Below are 13,959 nucleotides of genomic sequence, written 5' to 3'. Positions count from 1 at the left end.
TACGAATTACTGTGTATGCAAAAACGAGCCGTAAACATGCAGTTTCTGGTGTGAATGGGCCTCAGGGTTGATACGGATCAGTGGGGAAGGGGTACTGGAGAAGCTGCGGGTCGGTAGGTAAGTTCATCTTTCTTTCTCAGCCCGCTCCTGGCACTCCATCATGGCGGAAGCAGACACCGATCCTCGCTGTCCTGGGCGGAGGGCCAGATCTCCCTGGCAGCGGTGTCACTGATCCCTGCTCGGGGCACTTAGACTGAAATCCTTCAACCTTACCTTAAGCACTCAGGAAATCAGAGACATTGCAGAGAGCTCGGCCCTCGTGTGCTCCCTCCGGGATTGAAAGAGATATTCCGAACTCCCGCAGATCACAAGACAAACAAACCGCGCAGAATATTTCTGGAGCAAATTCCTCTCCTGTAATGGAGCTTAGCGAATCTATGGGAAACATTTGCTGGTCAAAGAGCCGTACATTTTATTTTTATTTTCTGGGCTCGTTCACGCTATGTGCGGTGACCCCCACGGTCTTCTGAAATGGAGAAGCGCCGGTCACCAGTAGGGCACATGGAAGGCAATTGTTTGCTATGTGCCCCCGTTTACAGTGCGGCAGCGAAATGCATCGCAAAGCTGTGCAGTGACATGAATGAAGGATTCCACCGTGGTCGGTCAGGTGACCAAATACCTAGGCGTTTGGTCACATGATCTCTGCTGAAGAGAAGCATTAGTGTAATGCCTCGTACACACGATCGGATTGTTGGCCAACAAAACCGTGGAATTTTGTCCGAAGGGCGTTGGCCCAAACTTGTCTTGCATACACAACGCCACACAATTGTTGGCCAACAATTACGAACGTAGTGACGTACTAGATGTACTACGTGGTTTTTCAGCTCTTTAGCACCACCCTTTGGGCTCCTTCTGCTAATTTCGTGTTAGTAGAAGTTTGGTGAGTGTTGATTCGCGCTTTTCATTTAGCGCTTTTCATTTAGCGCTTTTCATTTCGTGCTTTTCAGTTAGTTTCTGAACGGCTGTTCGTCAACCAGCCATGTTGCGGAATTGGAGGAGATAACGTGTTATTTATTATTGGCCTTGGAGTTATTGCTTTGACATTATTTTTTTTGTTGAATAATAATGATTTGGTATATTTTTTATATTTTTGGATGCATAGAATGCACTTTTTGGTTAAGTTCTATTGGCAAATATCATGTCTAATTGTATTTGTTTTATTTTTTTAATGCACAATAAAAAAAATAGTGTAGAATAATACTTGGCTATGTGTTTTACTTCAAATGACAGTTTGGGAGTAGGCAGTTACATTCTAAAAAATACAATGTAAAATTGACAAGGGACACCAACATAGTTGTATCTTTGATCTTCAAAACTACAGGATAATGGTGTTGTGGTAACTTGCCAAAAAAAAAAAGCATAATAATATTATTCTTGATATCACTAGAAAAAAAAAGCCTTTGAAAATTTGTTTGCAATAACTCCATCAGTATCACCAGCAAAGCAGCTTCATTATTATCCCATTAAAGAAGAAGAGAATTGTGCGCTGCATTTCGAGATTTCATTATTTGCCGCGTCACGAATGTTAATTCTCCATTACGAACGCTAGTTTGCAAGACCGACCGCTTCCAGCTCATCCTTGCTTCCGAGCATGTGTGTTTGTACTTTGGACTTTTGTCCGACGGACTTGTGTACACACGCTCGGAAAATCCGACAACACACATTTGTCCGCGGAAAATTTTAAAACCTGCCATCCAACATTTGTCCGCGGAAAATCCGACAACAATTGTCCGATGGAGCGTACACACGGTCTGATTTACCGCCAACAGCCTGTAATCGAACATTTCCCGTCGGAAAGTCCGATCGTGTGTACGCAGCTTTAGGAGAAATCTCTGGAGTCCCAAATAGTGATAGAACCCTCCCAACTCTATCCAAAACAAAAAAAAAAAAGTTTAGACCTGACGTACACTTTAAGGGCTCCTTTGCATATGTGCGTTGTGTCAAGGTATACTAAGATGTGTGCGTGAACGCCACAAAGCACTGCACACATCACAACACATGGCAAACCACCTGCTCTATGTGCAGTGTGTTGCAGTGCCATTCTCTGTGAATGGCACCCTGACGCATTGTACAGTAGAGTCCCAAGCACATTGCCCTAAACGCACCACAACGCATAGATTTTATGTTGTGGTGTGCTGCTTTATTAAAAAAGGATTGCGTGTTTTTTTTACTCCGTTGTGGTGCACAGCACATGGCAAGGCACTTGCTCTAGGGGCACTGCAAAGCGTTGCCATTTTTTGCAAATGGCACTCTAACACACAATATATACTGTCTATACACTATATTACCAAAAGTATTGGGACGCCTGCCTTTACACCCACATGAACTTTACTGTCATCCTAGTCTTATGCCTCATACACACGAGCAGAATTTCCGACAGAAAGAGTCCGATGGGAGCTTTTCATCGTATATTCTGACCGTGTGCATGCCCCATCGGACTTTTTCTGTGGAATATTCAGACGGACTTAGATAGAGAACATGTTCTATATTTTTCCGATGGAACAAATTACGGAAAAAACGCTCGTCTGTATGCTGTTCCGACGCACCAAAAACGACGCATGCTCTGAAGCAAGTACAAGATGGAAGCTATTGGCTACTGGCTATTGAACTTCTGTTTTCTAGTCCCGTCGTAAGTGTTGTACGTCACCGCGTTCTGGACGGTCAGAATTTGGTGTGACCGTGTGTATGTAAGACAGCTTGAGCGGAAATCCGTCGGAAAAACCTTCAGAGTTTATGCCGACGGCACAACCGGTCGTGTGTACAGGGCATTAGTCCGTAGGGTTCAATATTGAGTTGGCCCACCCTTTGCAGCTATAACAGCTTCAACTCTTCTGGGAAGGCTGTCCACAAGGTTTAGGAGTGTGTCTATGGGAATGTTTGACCATTTTTCCAGAAGAGCATTTGTGAGGTCAGGCACTGATGCGGACGAGAAGGCCTGGCTCGCAGTCTCCGCTCTACTTCATCCCAAAAGTGTTCTATCGGATAGAGGTCAGGACTCTGTGCAGGTCAGTCAAGTTCCTCCACCCCAAACTCGCTCATCCATGTCTTTATGGACCTTGCACTGGTCCAAATCATTTGGTGGAGGGGGCATTATGATGTGGGTTTTTTTTTCAGGTATTGGCCTTGGCCCCTTAGTTCCAGAGAAGGGAACTCTTAAGGTGTCAGCATACCAAGACATTTTGGACAATTTCATGCTCCCAACTTTGTGGGAACAGTTTGGGGATGGCCCCTTCCTGTTCCAAGATGACTGCGCACCAGTCCACAAAGCAAGGTCCATAAAGACATGGATGAGCGAGTTTGTACGCAACAGTAGCGCTATATCAAAGAAAACAGGCACCAAACCAGGTAGTAAAGGCAAACTTAATGTATAGTCACCCAATTTGGTTGGTTACTAGGCAAGCATAAAATAGTTTAACAATGGTAATAACACAATTTAGTATACAGAGTGATTAACAGTAGGGATTTGGCATAAGATGACATTTGGTGCCCAGATCAGCTAGTGCGCATTTATGGCGGCGATGCTAGTCCTAGACCGACTTCGTATGTACTGTCCAAAAGAAGAGGGGGGTGATAACAGACGGGGCAGGGGAACAATGGAACTTGCAGAATAATTATTACAGGAGGGGCAGTCCTGTGTGATGTTCTTCTGCCGGCTATCGTTGGGGCCCTTTAAGATCGTCTTTGCACTTAACGACAGACCCAGTTAACTTGCAAGCAATATAGGTACAGTATTGGTACAGTATAGTCTTGGAACAGTTTCAAGGTAGATGTGCTTTAGATGCAGTGACAGTTTGGTATGACTACAGAATAGGTTTGGTAGAAGTCCGGTATAGAGTTTGTATGAGTTGGATGCACTTGGTTGTCTTCCTTTCAGTGGCTCATTCTCTACTAGCGGTGTCAATAACGGCCAGCTAACCCTCTCACCAGTTCCCAGGATGCTGCTATGCACTCTTGCTCTAGAAGAGGGCCCCCATCAGCCTCTTCCTGAAAGCCTCTGGGGATCAGCAGTGGGAAGCAGTGGGTGAGTGGACGCTCCAGTCTCCTTGCAGCAGTGGTGCGAGAGCTGCCATGTGGGAGGTGCTGCGCTACCCCTTGGTGTCCTCACTCCCAGTCTCAGGCACGCACCCCTGCTGGCAGATGAATACTCGGATAGAGGTGCTCTGCTCTTTATTTCTCCTTAGCACCAAGTTGAAGAAATTTCCTGGGCAGTTGAACAACGATCCTCACTCCACTCCTCCTACTGCACAGTGCCTATTGGGATTTGTACTGCAAGGAATCCATTTGTCCCATTATATGTCTGCCTTCTCAAACTACCTCTCCCAGGAGTCTCACTGTTCTGCATAGAAGTCTATGGGCTTGCTTGGCTTTAGCTCTCCCCCTGCTGGCTGGAGGAGAATAGTGCAGCATAACATCAGTATCTCAGTAGAGGGAGGGAAGAATAAAAGGCAGTGTCTCCTTCTCCATATTGGTACACCTGGCTACACATAGATATAGGCGTGTGCCTTTTTTTTAACCAGTTGTGGTGTGTTGGTAACCCATACATAATGAATGGGCTGTCCTAACACCTAGCACATTAAGGCATGCCAAAGATGCGCATTAACTCACTGCAACGGAATGCTTGTAAAAGGGCCCTTAGGCACAATAATGCGTCTTAATACCATCCCTCAATGTGTATTCCATTATGGCAGCCCATTTCCAAATGAATGGAATGCCAACACACCAAAAATAGCGCATGCACCATTTTTGGCAGCACAAGTTAGTGAATTGTCATATTTTGCATTGCAATGCAGGTCTGTCAGTAAGATGTGTTGGGGTTCCATACAAAATGAATGATGCACCAATGCAAGTATTGAGTGGTCAGGTGTTGCAGTAACGCGTGCAGTAGCATGTGCGTTACAGCAATATGATAGCGTGAATGGGATTTTAGCGTTTCGGAAGTTAGTTGACCACCGAATGGGTTAAACGCCCAGTGACCGCAGTCATTTCACTCATTGAGAGCTATTGATTTCCGGCGTGGATTTATTGGCGAGCCATTTCCACTAATGGACTTTAGAAGCCCCACTCCTATGTTTAAAATGAAAGGGGCGATCCGCAGTCCCGTCCATTTATCGATCCCATAAGCATCCATTCAGCTGCCTCGGAAAAGTCAGTCTCTGATTGCCGTTATGCAATTGTCCTGGGAGAAGCTCGGCAAATAAGGCGCAATTTGCTGGGTGCTTCAGCCCCATTAAGCAGAAAGTGCTGAGATAGACAAATAAACAGGGGGCTGAATAGGTGAGATTAAATGAGAATATTGTCATTTCTCCAAAGAGATCTCTAAATCGCCGGCTCCCGAAGAGCCATGAATCTTGTTTACGGCACACGGAGGATGCAAAAAATGTGTTTGTGCGAGGATTGGCCGGTCTTATTTATAGGGCCTTATATAATGGAGATTCATGAAGGTGCCAGCTAATGCAACGAGGAATTAATGGGACAGTATAATAAAACAATGAAGGATGGAAATGCCACAATCTGGCAATGATGTCATGGCTGGAGCCCTGGTGCCCAACCTGCAGCCCAGGGGTCACATGCAGCCCATTGGCCATTTTTGTGTGGCCCTCATGGCCCCTGCAGGCACAAATCTGTGTTTCCTTATTCCCCAGTTATAGCAGTCATTTCTAGCAGTCTCCTGCAATATGTTTCCAGCCTATGACTGTTTCCTGAAGCATGTCCCCGCATGTTTACAATCTTCAACAGTTTGCAGTCTCTGACTATTTCTTGTATCATGTCTGCAGTCTCTGATCATCTCTTGTATCATGTCTGCAATCTCTGACCATCTCTTGTATCACGTCTGCAGTCTCTGACCATCTCCTGTATTATGTCTGCAGTCTCTGACCATCTCTTGTATTATGTCTGCAGTCTCTGACCATCTCCTGTATCATGTCTGCAGTCTCTGACCATCTCCTGTATTATGTCTGCAGTCTCTGACCATCTCCTGTATCATGTCTGCAGTCTCTGACCATCTCTTGTATTGTGTCTGCAGTCTCTGACCATCTATTGTATTATGTCTGCAGTCTCTGACCATCTCTTGTATCATGTCTGCAGTCTCTGACCATCTCCTGTATCATGTCTGCAGTCTCTGACCATCTCTTTTATCATGTCTGCAGTCTCTGACCGTCTCTTATATCGTGTCTGCAGTCTCTAACCATCTCCTGTATAATGCTCATAGTCTTTGACTATATCTTGTTTTGTGTCTGCTGAATATTTACTGAATATTACTTGTGGCCCTTTTGTAATGTTGAGGGCCACACTTAAGGCCCACCATATGAAGAAAATTGACCACTACTGCTGTAAAATTTACATTTTAAGGGCTTGTCTCCTCTGTCTGGCAGGGAAGGAGCAAAAATAAAAAGAAAAACTGCGCTGCAGAGCAAAAAAGGTCAAAGGTAAAAGCTGCACACAAAATACACCAATATCTGTGTATACCATGAAAAATAAAAAATAAATAAAGTGCGCTAATTATATGAAAATACACACATAGATGTGAATACATGTGGGTGGTAGTAAAAACCACAATCTACTGAGAGCAAGTAAATGACTCCATGAGTGGTAGAAATATATAAGTGCAAAACATAAAAACTCAAATAAAAAGAAGAAACAAAAAATGTGTACATGTGAAGTACAATGATATTAATAGCGTGAAAATCTGAAAATCAAACAAACTCAGTCCATGAGTTCAAACATAAAAAGTTCATCAGTGAAAAAAAAGAAAAGCTTCCATCCACTATACAGCTCAGCAGCAACTAATCCCCCTATGAGTGGATTGACAAAGGAGAGAGATGTGCAGGATGGTGCAAATCCACTGACGGTGACTCCAATAAGTGAGAAAGTGATAAAGGTGGACTCTTACCCTCCGTGTTGGACCCCCTCCTTGGCAGGGTCTATCAGGCATGCAGATTTTTGCCCTCTGCAGGGCATCTTCTCATTACACGGTCCCTGCAGAGGGCAAAAATCTGCATGCCTGATAGACCCTGCCAAGGAGGGGGTCCAACACGGAGGGTAAGAGTCCACCTTTATCACTTTCTCACTTATTGGAGTCACCGTCAGTGGATTTGCACCATCCTGCACATCTCTCTCCTTTGTCAATCCGCTCATAGGGGGATTAGTTGCTGCTGAGCTGTATAGTGGATGGAAGCTTTTTTTTTCACTGATGAACTTTTTATGTTTGAACTCATGGACTGAGTTTGTTTGATTTTCAGATTTTCACGCTATTAATATCATTGTACTTCACATGTACACATTTTTTGTTTCTTCTTTTTATTTGAGTTTTTATGTTTTGCACTTATATATTTCTACCACTCATGGAGTCATTTACTTGCTCTCAGTAGATTGTGGTTTTTACTACCACCCACATGTATTCACATCTATGTGTGTATTTTCATATAATTAGCGCGCTTTATTTATTTTTTATTTGGCAGGGAAGGAGACCTGCTTTTATTCTGCTGCAGTTAGTGCCACTTACAGGTCTTGCCCCTCCTGTGCCTAGCCTGTGATTGGACGGTGAAAGGACAAGCAGCAGACCGATGAGCACATTTCTGTTCTTTCTCCTCCCTCCAGCATGCTCCTGCTGGCACTGCAGCACAACTGATTGGCTTTGTGCTTTTTTTCTCCCTCCCTCAGTCTGGGCTCTGCTGCAAGGTGGGCTGCAGGAGGCTGATAGGCCAAATTACACCGACTATAGTGAGTGACGGGCAGTATCACCACCGAACGCGACCCATTCAATTTAACGGAGCCGCACTGCAACTGATAGGCAAGCACTAGGCTGTTAGTTTTGTTGTGGTATTCCCCTTCAAAAACCCATTTCGGCTGTCCAAAAAAAAAAAAAAAACAGGCAAATATGAATCAGCAGTATCACCTCCTAAATGCCTGTCAGCTGTTCCTGTACTGCTCTCTAAAAAGCAATCCACCATGGATCGCTTTTTGGGGACTACCACAAGTGTAAATAAGCCCTTAACGCGCCATCTACAGAAGATGTGGAGTTCTGCCGTTTTTTTCTCTGTTTCATTGGCACACACAGGTTTAAGGCTCGACATGTTTGGCATCTAATTGCTCAACGCAACCTCATCTTTTGTATTTTTTTTGGACTCATGCTGCAAAGGATAGTAACAGGCTCAGTTACAGATTCCCTCTGGTAAGCGCACACACAAAGGGGAAAGAACGAGGTGGACTGGTGGAGGTGTAGAAGTTGAAAGCTTGTCTGCACTGGTGGATTTGAGAATTGCTGTTCTTTATCTGTTTTCAATGCAAGCATCATATTGAACTGATCTTAGGAGGACACAATAGTGTTCACTTCTCTAACTCTATCCTAACAAGGGATGAGAAGTAGTGATGCGTGATTAGAAGTGGCCTTTTTGCTTAACCGCTTCAGCCCCGGAAGAATTTACCCCCTTTCTGACCAGAGCACTTTTTGCGATTCGGCAATGCGTCGCTTTAACTGACAATTGCGCGATCGTGCGACGTGGCTCCCAAACTAAAGTGACGTCCTTTTTTCCCCCACAAATAGAGCTTTCTTTTGGTGGCATTTGATCACCCCTGCGCTTTTTATTTTTTGCGCTATAAACAAAATAAGAGCGACAATTTAGAAAAAAAAAAACGCATTATTTTTTACTTATTGCTATAATAAATATCCCCCAAAAATATATATAACATTTTTTTTTTTCCTCAGTTTAGGCCGATATGTATTCTTCTACATATTTTTGGTTAAAAAAAATCGCAATAAGCGATTATTGATCGGTTTGCGCAAAAGTTATAGCGTTTACAAAATAGGGGATAGTTTTATGGCATTTTTAATAATTCTTTTTTTTTTTTTTTTTAGTGGCGATCAGCGATTTTTATTGTGACTGCGACATTCATTATGGCGGACACATCGGACATTTTTGACACATTTTTGGGACCACTGTCATTTATACAGCAATCAGTGCTATACAAATGCACCGATTCCTGTGTAAATGACACTGGCAGTGAAGGGGTTAACCACTAGGTGGCAGTGTAGGGGTTAAGTGTGTCCTGGGGGCGTGTTTCTAACTGTGGGGGGAGGGGCTGTGTGTGACACTTCACTGATCTCTGCTCCGATGACAGGGAGCAGAGATCAGTGACAGTGTCACTAGGCAGAACGGGGAGATGCTTGTTTACATTAGCATCTCCCCGTTCTTCCTCCACATGAGGCGATCGCGGGTATCCCAGTGGTGATCGAGTCCGCGGGACCCGCGACACGACTCACGGAGCTTGCGGCGGGCGCACGGGCACCCGCTGGCCGCCTCTTAAAGGGGAACGTACAGGTACGTGATTCTGCCTGTACGAGCCCTTCTACCGCAGTATATCTGCGTCAGGCGGTCGGCAAGCGGTTAATGAGTATTTTACACCTGACCGGAGGTGGTTTATCTAAATGCACTAGATGTCATTACATCAATATATAGAAATTTTATTTACATGAAGCGCTATTAATATTTGATCTTTAAATCGAGCGTCATCCATTCTTTACTGTTTTTTGTTCATAATAGCGGCTGAAAGTGCAGTGAATTTGTTCCATTTGAGCGCTGGGATCGGAACTACTTAGTATTTCTGACCTGTATTTGTAAATATTGCGTAACATTAAAAAAAATACAGCTGTCACTATTTTATTGCACAGGGTCACTGCTTTCAGAAAATATAGAATGCCTGAGGGGGTTTTATGTGATCTTCAGGCCTACAATGTGCATTTTAACAGGTGCAAAACATTAAAAAGTCTCTGGAACCAAAAGGATAAAAAAAAAAAAAAAAACATTATTTGGAAAAAGAAACAGAACGTATTTAGAAAATAAATAATAAAAAAATAAATAATGTTTGTATTTAGAAAAGAAATAAAAATGTATTTAGAAAAGAAATAAAAATGAATTTAGAAAAGAAATAAAATATTTTAAAAATTAATATAATTTTTTTTAGAAAAGAAATAAAAAAATATATAAAATTTGTATTTGTATTTGGAAAATAAATAACAAAAGAATAAAATTGTATTGAGAAAATTAATAAATATTGTATTTAGAAAATAAATAAAAAAAGAATAAGGCCCCTTCCACACGGGCGCCTATATTTAGCGGGATCCGCTTTTCTCAGCGGGGGGATCTCTCCGCTGGTGCCCGCTGAGCAAGCGGATGACAGGTCCGTGTCCGCTGCGCTATGCATAGCAGACGCGGACACAGCCCGCTCTTGTCTAGGGGGCAATCGGATGGAAATGGGCTGCCTGTCCGTTCCATCCAGTGCCATCCGATCCGATCCTCCAGACGGATGGGGAATGGGTCCATTATCTGTCTGTTTTTGGTGGGCAGGATCGGATCAGATGGTGGCGGGTGTCACATGTGACCTCCGCCACTCCATAGAAGAGACTGGAATGTCCAATCAGGTCAGCCTGAAAAACTGACAGGTGGATCTGATCGGATTGCCCGTGTGAAAGGGGCCTTAAATGTATTTAGAAAATACATTAAAAAAAAAAAAAAAACAATAAAATTTGTATTTAGAAAATAAATAACAAAAGAATAGAATTGTATATAGAAAAAAAAAATAATGCATTTAGAAAAAAAAAAAAAAAGAATAAAAATGTAATAAAAAAATAAAAATAGGTATTGAGAAAATAGAAAAATAAAATAAAAATGTATTTAGAAAAATAAAAAGTATTTAGAAAATACATTTAAAAAAAATAAATTAGGAAAATAGTAAATAGTATGTATCAGTTCGATGTGACAAACCCAGAGTTTCCTCTCAATGAACAGAATCTCTTTGTAGAATATTTTTTATTTATTTTTTTCCTCGCAGGCCTCCTTTGTTGTCAGGCTCACTTGTTTTGTTTTCATGCGTGCAAGCAAAGAGCCCGAGGAAGGAGCCGGCGCGATCATCAAACCTTCCATTTGCCAAACAATCGAATCAATCTTTGGAGAAACGGCTTCTGAAAAGAAACAGTGGTTGCTGGGATGTGATCCCTGACTATACGGGAAAGCGGTAAAGTGTATTTTTCCTGCTTTGGACAGTAAACAGCGTAAACATCAAAGAGCGCGGTCTGCGGAATGTTTATGCCAATATTTTCTTTCTTTAGCTAAAGTGAAACATATTCTGCCAAGGAAAAAAAATAAACTGTTCAGTTATATACATTGCAAGGATTTCGACAAACTCTAACCTGCCTCTGATCTGCAGATACTGAACCATGCACTGTATAAATTATAAATGTGCTCCTTGCAGAATGCTAAGGGGGGGGGGGGGGGGGGTCTGCCTGCTGTATGATCACATGATCTGTCTGCCTATCACATGACCTGTCTAAGGCGCTGTTCACACCATGAGAAGATGCGCGTGCATTTCAGTGCGTTGTGTGTAGGGCAGCCTACTAATTTCAATGGGCAAAAAAATTAAATAAATAAAATTCATATTTGAAACATAAAAAAAAGAATAAAAATGGATTTAGAAAATAAATAAATAAATAAATAAGTGTATTTATAAAATAAATTTAAAAAAAGAATAAAATGTATTTAGAAAATAAATTTAAAAATACATAAATAATGTATTTAGAAAATAAATAAAAAAAAAAAGAATAAAATTGTATTTAGAAAAAAGTATCACCTCCTAAATGCCTGTCAGCTGTTCCTGTACTGCTCTCTAAAAAGCAATCCACCACGAATCGCTTTTTGGAGACTACCACAAGTGTAAACAAGCCCTTAATGCGCCATCTACAGAAAATTTGGAGTTCTGTCGTTTTTCGCTGTTTCATTGGCACACACAAAAGTTTAAGGCTCGATATATTTGGAATCTAATTGCTCAACGCAACCTCCACTTCGGACTTCAAAGTTCTCGTTTGAATATTTGCTACTACCACCAAGATCTGCACCCGCGTCGGCTCTGCCCGGGCCCTCGCCTGGGGCTTCCGCACGCACCGCAGCGGGCCTCCTACTTGTTGCAGCCTAGCCCCCTGGGACCGTCATTTCATCGCCGGCGATGGCCGGGTATGGGCCCGACGCTCTAGCGCCATCCATTTTCAGGGCTAGTTGATTCGGCAGGTATTCGACCAACAAAAACTGGGTATTATATTACATAAATAAATGTATTTAGAAAATACATTAAAAAAAAAAGAATAAAATGTATTTAGAATTGTATTCAGAAAAATTTAGAAATTATATAAATAAATGTATTTAGAAAATAAATAAAAAAAAAAGAATAAAATGTATTTAGAAAAAAAAAATGCTATTTAGAAAATAAATTAAAAAAAGAATAAAATGTATTTAGAAAATAATAAATAAATAATGTATTTAGAAAAAATAAATAAATAAATAATGTATTTAGAAAATAAATAGAAAAAAAAATAAATAAAAAGAATAAAATAAAGAATATAAAATAAGAATAAAAAACAAAAAAGAAACACTACATATAAATAAAATAAATAAAAAATACATGAATATTGTATTTAGAAAATAAATAAAAAAGGAATAAAATTGTATTTTGAAAAACAAATGCTATTTAGAAAATAAATTTAAAAAAAAGAATAAAATGTATTTAGAAAATAAATAAAAAATAAATAAATAATGGATTTATTATTATTATTATTATTATTATTATTCAGGATTTATATAGCGCCAACAGTTTACGCAGCGCTTTACAATATAAAAGGGAGACAATACAGTTATAATATAATACAATACAATACAATAGGATTAAGAGGGCCCTGCTCAGAAGAGCTTACAATCTAATAGGGTGGGGCAGGTGGTACAAAAGGTTGTAACTGTGGGGAATGAGCTGGTGGAAGTGGTAGGAGATTAGTTGGAGACGTGATAGGCTTTCCTGAAGAGATGAGTTTTCAGGGATTGCCTGAAGGTAGCAAGAGTAGGGGCTAGCCGGATAGATGGAGGTAGCGAGTTCCAGAGGATGGGAGAGGCTCTGGAGAAATCCTGGAGACGAGCATGGGAGGAGGAGATGAGAGAGCTTGAAAGCAGGAGGTCTTGAGAAGAGCGGAGAGGACGATTTGGGTGATATTTGGAGACAAGATTAGTGATGTAGCTTGGGGCAGAGTTGTGAATGGCTTTGTATGTTGTGGTTAGAATTTTGAATTTAATTCGCTGGGTGATTGGGAGCCAGTGATTTAGAAAATAAATAAAAAATAAATAAATAATGGATTTAGAAAATAAATAAATAAATAATGTATTTAGAAAATAAATAGAAAAAAATAAATAAATAAAAAGTATAAAATATATTTAGAAAAAAAAGAAAAAAGAAATACTACATGTGGGAAACATGCAAAAGAGGTCCCTGACCCGTATAGAAAATCATGCCACACTGAACTACGCGGTTTGGCGTGATTTTGCTGATGCCTGCTTGTTAGCAGTTGCGTGGGGGTGCCATCAAGAATTAATAGCACTGCCATGCATCTGCTAAAGGGCAATGCGTTTCTATGCGATTTTGTGCATAATACCAACACGCACAAGTGTGAATGTAGCCTAAGAGGGAAATTGATGGGAAACGCAGTAAGCCAATCAAATGGGAAAGATGTGAGGTGTGGGGGCAGGGTGGTTGCAGTGTAACCCCATTCGCTTGAATGGTTTGCGTTCTGCGGCGGCGCAACGTGCTGTTGAATGTTTGCACTGGCTGTGGAGCAAAGCATCTTGGCGTCGACACGCCCTTGTTTAGTCAGGTGACCAGTAAAACTGCGGATCAACTGCCTGATTATAGCGCCCTCTGGCTTCTTGTGTGAATGAGGCATAAATACTATTGTATGCTGCAGTATTGTGCATTCAACTATATCCAACCTATAAAATCCCAGAGAAGTCAACCTATTCCTTTTAATCCAAAAAGTTTTAAAAAATATTTTTTTACATTTGAAACTTTAATTCAAATAATACCCGACGATCC

This window comes from Aquarana catesbeiana, linkage group LG11 (assembly GCF_042186555.1).
Source record: "Aquarana catesbeiana isolate 2022-GZ linkage group LG11, ASM4218655v1, whole genome shotgun sequence".
In the NCBI taxonomy this organism is placed as follows: domain Eukaryota; kingdom Metazoa; phylum Chordata; class Amphibia; order Anura; family Ranidae; genus Aquarana; species Aquarana catesbeiana.
The sequence above is the reverse complement of the archived record's forward strand: the minus strand, read 5'-3'. Positions refer to the sequence as shown.